This window comes from Myotis lucifugus, unplaced genomic scaffold, assembly GCF_000147115.1.
Source record: "Myotis lucifugus unplaced genomic scaffold, Myoluc2.0 scaffold_13, whole genome shotgun sequence".
In the NCBI taxonomy this organism is placed as follows: Eukaryota; Metazoa; Chordata; class Mammalia; order Chiroptera; family Vespertilionidae; genus Myotis; species Myotis lucifugus.
This window is the reverse complement of record NW_005871061.1, coordinates 4,265,981-4,272,542: the sequence shown is the minus strand read 5'-3', so window position 1 is coordinate 4,272,542 and position 6,562 is coordinate 4,265,981. Positions and strand designations below refer to the sequence as shown.

The 6,562-nt window shown below is 42.7% G+C and overlaps 1 pseudogene; it reads right to left on the bottom strand.

Moving 5' to 3' along the window:
- Window positions 1-2,411: 2,411 nt before the first annotated feature.
- Window positions 2,412-3,624, bottom strand: LOC102429964 (annotated as a pseudogene).
- Between the last annotated feature and the right edge of the window lie 2,938 nt (window positions 3,625-6,562).

The window sequence follows — 6,562 nt, the reverse complement described above, 5'->3', positions numbered from 1 at the left end:
AGCTGGCAGGCAGATATTCTTTGAGGGGTCCCGGAACGTGAGAGGGCACAGGCTAGGCTGAGGGACCCCTGGTGCACGAATGTCGTGCACCGGTCCTCTAGTAAGGTAATAATATGCCTCTGTTCCTCAATACAAGACTGCTGAGTGAATTCATAAATAAATAAATGACTAAACAAACATTAACATTTGACAATTATAAACACAATGGCTATCTTTACAGAAGAACTAAATGTAATGTGAAATGCAATGTTTCAAGCTTAGATTTACAGAACTCTCAAGTACGAGGGTTACATACCCTAACAGAGAAAGAGAGAGCGATAGAAAGAGTATTAAAAGTAAAATTCTTTCACTCTTGCCCTTATATCAGAGTAACTTTTGTTTTGTTTCTAGAAAAATAAAAATAAGTCAACTTATGTTACTTGCCTGAAAATAAATGAAAATTTTTAACTTTAAGACTTTAAAAAAATGTGTATTTGTTTTCTAATAGAAAAGCAAATATATGCTTATTATAGGATATTTGAGAAATAAATAAAAGTATAAAAGATCAAATAAAAACACCACAAGAGATACTCATTAACATGAATACTTCTTTTTTCCTAGTTATATGTTTTAATTAAGTTCCTACTGTTATTGTTGTAATTAGATAGTTATAAATAGTAGGAAGGGAGCAAAGGAAAGGCCAGACATTATAAGCATGGCCATCCTGGCAACTTCACCAGTGTTGGGGTCCATCCATGCAGGTCCAGGGATTCCCATAGGTATGGACGGAGTCGGCGAAGAAGGAGTCTCACAGAGACAGGGTTCAGTTGATCAGCGTGGTTGGGTTTTTCTTTTATTGTCCTATTACATCTGTATTTATACCATTTGATCCTGTAAGCATGCCTCAATAATCACATCATGGTGTGTTTTGGGTAACCTTCTACAGTTCCTAGTTTCATTTCCATAATCCTGTCTCTATCTAGTTCTGTTGAGTTTAATCTTGTCTAGGTTAATCTCTGTGTTCCATTATAAAGGCTATTCCAAGGTCACTATTCTCCTGCTCTACTGATAAGCTACAAGGAAGTGACTGAAGGAGATTATCCTACCCAGTAAAGGTTATGTCCTCCCAGCCTCACTCCTTGCCTTTCCTGGGACTGCCCTGTGTCAGTGGGTCTCCAGGGGTATAGATTTTGGTGCTTTCCCTGTTGGGCAGACCCCTGGGGATGTGGGCCCAACAAGTCCCAAATTTATTGCCAACAGTCTTAGTCCAAGTTCTTCATAAGTAGTACATGGTATTTCTGTAACACTAAGGGGTTTCACTGATTTATTCTCTTCCTTAGTACTGTTAACTCCAGGGAAAAATCCTAACCTGGGGAAACAACCTTTCTCGGGGAGGTGGTCCTGTTTAAAACACATAGCGCTAAGAGGGGGGGAGCAAACATATGCCATATATGCCAGGTCCCTTGAAACATAAGCTGTGCAGATGTTTCTTCCCTGCAGCGACTGTGTCAAGCAGCAAGGGTGGACCGGCTTCCCGAAAATTACCCCATTTCTATTTTTTAAATGACAGCGCGTGGAAATCAGCGGCCACCTCTCGGATTGGGTTAAGACTCAGAAGACCTGTTTGTGACTTTGCCAACAGGTCAGTCCGAGGCTTAACCCTATATCGGCTCCCCACAACCCTTGAAATAGAGCAACAAACCACCCAGATAGCCCTTATATTTCCTGACTTTTCCTGTCACATGCGCCAGAACTCTTAACCATTTTGGATTTTGCCATATTATTAAACTCCTTCCCTTATTACACAAATAACAAAAATTTAAAAAAAATATTTGCAACTATACTTGTTGCAAATACTGAATAGAAGTAGAATGTTGGGTGTCTTGCTCTTTGTTGAACTTGGCTTCCTGATTTTGTTTGAATTACAATTTTATTTTCTTTATTCCGTTTAGTTTTCTTTTAGCTTCCCAGTCCTCCTCCTCCACAATGGAGATGCTCTACTATAAAAGCAACTACTATTTATTGAGAATCTACTACGCTTATACACATATGAGATCATTATCTTTTTTTATTTAAATTCAGAATGCCTTTTATACAGAAACATTATATAAAAAATTGCACGTGTGCATAACTCTTAGGAGAAGGAAACTGTAGCTGCCTTGGAGAAGAGCCTCCCTCACAGAAGTCTCTCCAACGCTCCAGAGTCAAAGGAGGGTCTGCAACATTTGAAAAAGAAATTCCAAGTGTCCGTGAGGTCGACATTAGTAATGAGAGATGAGGAAATGTCAAGGTGGCTGTGAACGCGGGGAACTCAGTCTCAACATCCCTGAGAGAAGAGGCCCCAAAGAGATTCCGGCTGCAGAAAGTAACGTCCTGGCAAAGTACCGATTTCATCAGTGTGAGAAACACCAAAGGAACAGGTGTTTGTACTTTCAACATACTGTAGACAGCGGAGGAAATGGATTTTGCTTGCTAACAACTAGCTTCTGATGCTGATGTGATATATAGCCTTTGATGTGACCCATGTATATCAGGTTGGCTAGAATACACTGGACTTCATCGAGGTCCACGTCTTCCACTTGCATGAATTTCAAAGCAACTAGAAAAGCATCCAGAGATATCTGGTGTGTTTTGAGTAACAAGTACACTTTCTTAAAAAGATTCCTGTAGGTGATGATCTTCAGCTTTTCAAGGATAAGGAAGATGCCACAGCGAATAAAGAAGGTCTCATACTTCGCTAGAGCCTCGTTCAATAGAAGGAGATTGCCTTCACTTACAGCTCTGGTTACTTCAGCAAACTGCATGAGATGATACTTTTTCAAAAGCTCAATGGTCGGCATATGACCCAGCAGCATTTTTACTGGAAGTAAATATATCAAAATCATCCTTTTGTTCTTCTGACTTAAACGGTGACAGTGCTCAAAGGCAAAGGACAGGTACTCCTCGGCTTGTTTAAAGTCACCATCAAACATGGCCTGTCGTCCAACATAGTACCTGTATGTTACTCGCTGTGCTGTGCTATAATCTTCTTTCAGATTTGAGCTGTCGATGGCTCTGATGAGAGGTTTACACAAATGGAGTTTGTTGATCTTAAAGTAAATCTTGATTAACTGATTCACCAGAAACAGCATCCCCCACTTCTTAGAATCCTCTCTACCAGCACGAGTGTCACTGGCACAGACTCGGAAACAGCTCATCAACAACTCAGCAGCTTTTTCCAACATGTCCCCAACTTTGCCTTTTCCTTTCTTAACCAACTGCTGATCTGCGTTATTGGCAAATACTCGAAGATCAAGTGCTACTGCATACATGACAGGCAGAGCCCAGTTTTCTTCTTTGTGGGCCTGAAACACCTGCAGGAATGATTGGACAATGACAGTCTGGCATTTGTATGCCTCTATGAAGTCATGGTTCCCCACTGCGTATGTGCACCTTAAATGAGCTGCAAACATTTCATCATAAGGGCATCCCAAAACTTGTTGACACTTCTCTTCTGGAGAGGCCAACTGAAGCCGTGGGTTGGCAACATGAGAATGCTTGAAAGACACCAGCTCTGCAAAGGATTCCCCATCTCTGGTTTCAATTGCTTCATAGACCTGCTGCAGGTACTGGTTGATAGTGATGTGCGCCATGGTGGCTCCCACGCCGCCGGGACCAGACAGGTAGATTACTATCTTTAATGTTCCCAGGCACCTTTTTGTAAATGAAAGTTTGCAGGTTTTGGGCAGTGTTGGGGTCCTGCCCCAGCGGGTCCAGGGGTTCCCAAAGGTGTGGACGGAGTCGGCGATGAAGGAAGGACACAGACACAAGGTTCAGTTGATCATCATAGCCAGGTTCTCTCCAGGATCTCCAGCCAAGTTCTGTGTCTTATTGTCTTGTTACATCTGTATTTATACCAGTTGATTTTAATGCTATCAATTTCTATTCCAAAGATTAGGGCGTTTCTTATCTCCATTCCAGGGAGTAAAGATTATGTAGCTTAAGCGTGATTGTTCCTAGTTAAAGTGATTAACTACCCACCTGGCACTTAGTTAAGGGGTTTTATTCCTTCCCTAACTTCAGGGAAAAATCCCTACCTGGGGAAACAACCTTTCTCGGATAGGTGACCTTGATTAAAACACATAGTGCCAAGAAGGGGAGCAAACATATTAAGAACAGTATGCCATATACGCCAGGTCCCTTGAAACATATGCTGTGTAGATGTTTCTTCCCTGCAGCGACTGTGTCAAGCAGCAAGGGTGGACTGGCTTCTGGCAAATGCTGAAGGAAAGGGCTGTGTCAGGATGCTGCTTTCTTCCCTTTCTTCTCCCTCTTTTTTCTAAACACTTCCATGCCTTGTAGTTCTTTTGCTTTCTCTTCTTTTTCTCTCTACTACCCTCCATCTCTGCCTCCTCCTCCTCCTCCCCGGTATCATCCATATCAGCCGACCCAGAGGGCACAGCTGACTCCTCCCTGGACGCCCACACCACCATCAAGCACAGCCCTGATGGACCCTTTGATCCAGCCGTTCAACGTGCTGACACTTCAGGGAGCCTGTCACCAGCGACGCTGCCCACTAGCCAGATCAACAAGGACAACCAAACCACCGACTTGAGGACAGCTGAAATCCCTTGACTGAAGAGGCCAGCAACCTTCTACAGGAACAAGGCTCCTTGTGCACTCCATCCACTATGTTTATAGCTATGCTCGCTATCATTGCTTGTCAGTCTTCTTCCAAGTCTTAAACAAGCCAATCCGAGAGGTGGCTGCTGATTTCCACATGCTGTCATTTAAAAAATAAAAATGGGGGAATTTGTCGGAAGCCGATCCACCCTTGCTGCTTGACACAGTCACTGCAGGGAAGAAACATCTACACAGCATATGTTTCAAGGGACCTGGCGTATATGGCATACTGTTCTTAATATGTTTGCTCCCCTTCTTGGCACTATGTGTTTTAATCAAGGTCACCTATCCGAGAAAGGTTGTTTCCCCAGGTAGGGATTTTTCCCTGAAGTTAGTGAAGGAATAAAACCCCTTAACTAAGTGCCAGGTGGGTAGTTAATCACTTTAACTAGGAACAATCACGCTTAAGCTACATAATCTTTACTCCCTGGAATGGAGATAAGAAACGCCCTAATCTTTGGAATAGAAATTGATAGGATTAAAATCAACTGGTATAAATACAGATGTAACAAGACAATAAGACACAGAACCTGGCTGGAGATCCTGGGTAGAACCTGGCAGACGGAACCTGGCTAGGCTGCTGATCAACTGATCACTGCCTCCGTGTCATTCCTTCTTCACCGACTCTGTCCACACCTATGGGAACCCCTGGACCTGCTGGGGCTGGACCCCAACACACCAGGAAGCTACAATTTCACACTCCCCAGGAAACCACCAGTCCGTTCCCTGCAAATCACTGGGGTAAGGATGCCACTAAAGGGAGATGGGTACATGTGCAGTGAAGTAGGGGTGATGAAGGGATAGTGCCTGTCAGTCAGTCTGGAAACAAAGATAACTGGCTTGGGGGTGCAGAGACACTGCAAAGGCACGAAATCCTGAAAGCTTAATTGGTCATGCTCCTAAAATCTCCCATATAAAGAAATTCTCGCTCTCTGGTTCCTCTCTTGTTCTCCTGGTTTTTTGCTCCTGCTTCCTTGCCCATGTTCCTAGAAGCTGCATGGCCCATGGCCATGCAGACTACACACACAATGGACTGATGGACTGCAGCTGGGAGCACAAGCTATGCCAGCCTGATGCTGGATTGGACTGTGCAAATATGGAATGGCAACTTTGGGCAATGGCTTCAGTCCTACTCTGCTGAGGACACAGCTACAGTTCTTTCCCCTTGAGATGGGAGGGAAAAGGGGGCCTTTGGGAAACACAAGGGTTTAAAATTCCTCACAAATGATGCCCAACTCATTTTTCAACCAGGGGGAAACATGGGAGAACCTCACCCGTTGAAAAACAAAACTCCCTTCTTTCTACAGTTTTGTATTGTATTTTTTATTCAGTTATATATTTTTAAAATCTGTTAGTAAATGTTCTTCTAAAGCATTTGTTATAATGGCTGCAGCATATTTCTATTATACAGGCATTCATAATTTAAACATTTCTTTAAAGTTGGTCATTCATGTTAAGACTTTCTTTTTAGATAAGCTAAAAATATCAGGAGACCAAAGTACAGTCATGGCCTGGCCGGTGTGGATCAGTGGTTGAGGACTGACCTATAAACCAGGAGGTCACGGTTTGATTCCCAGTCAGGGCACTTACCCGGTTGTAGGCTAATCCCCAGTAGGAGCATGCAGGAGGCAGCCAATTAATGGTTCTCTCTCATCATTGATGTTTCTCTCTCTCTCTCTCTCCCTCTCTCTTCCTCTCTGAAATCAATAAAACTATATATTTTTTAAAAAGTACAGTCATGATAATTATCTTTCCATCAAATGATGATTTCATGAGTTTAGAGGAATGGAATTAAGTGGGTAGTTTTCAGCTTCTTCTTTTTTTTCCTCCTTGATCTTTGTCGTATCAACTTATATCTTCTCTCTAAAATAAAGTTTATACCCTTCCTTCTGAAACATAATTTCAGAGAAGCAGTCTACAT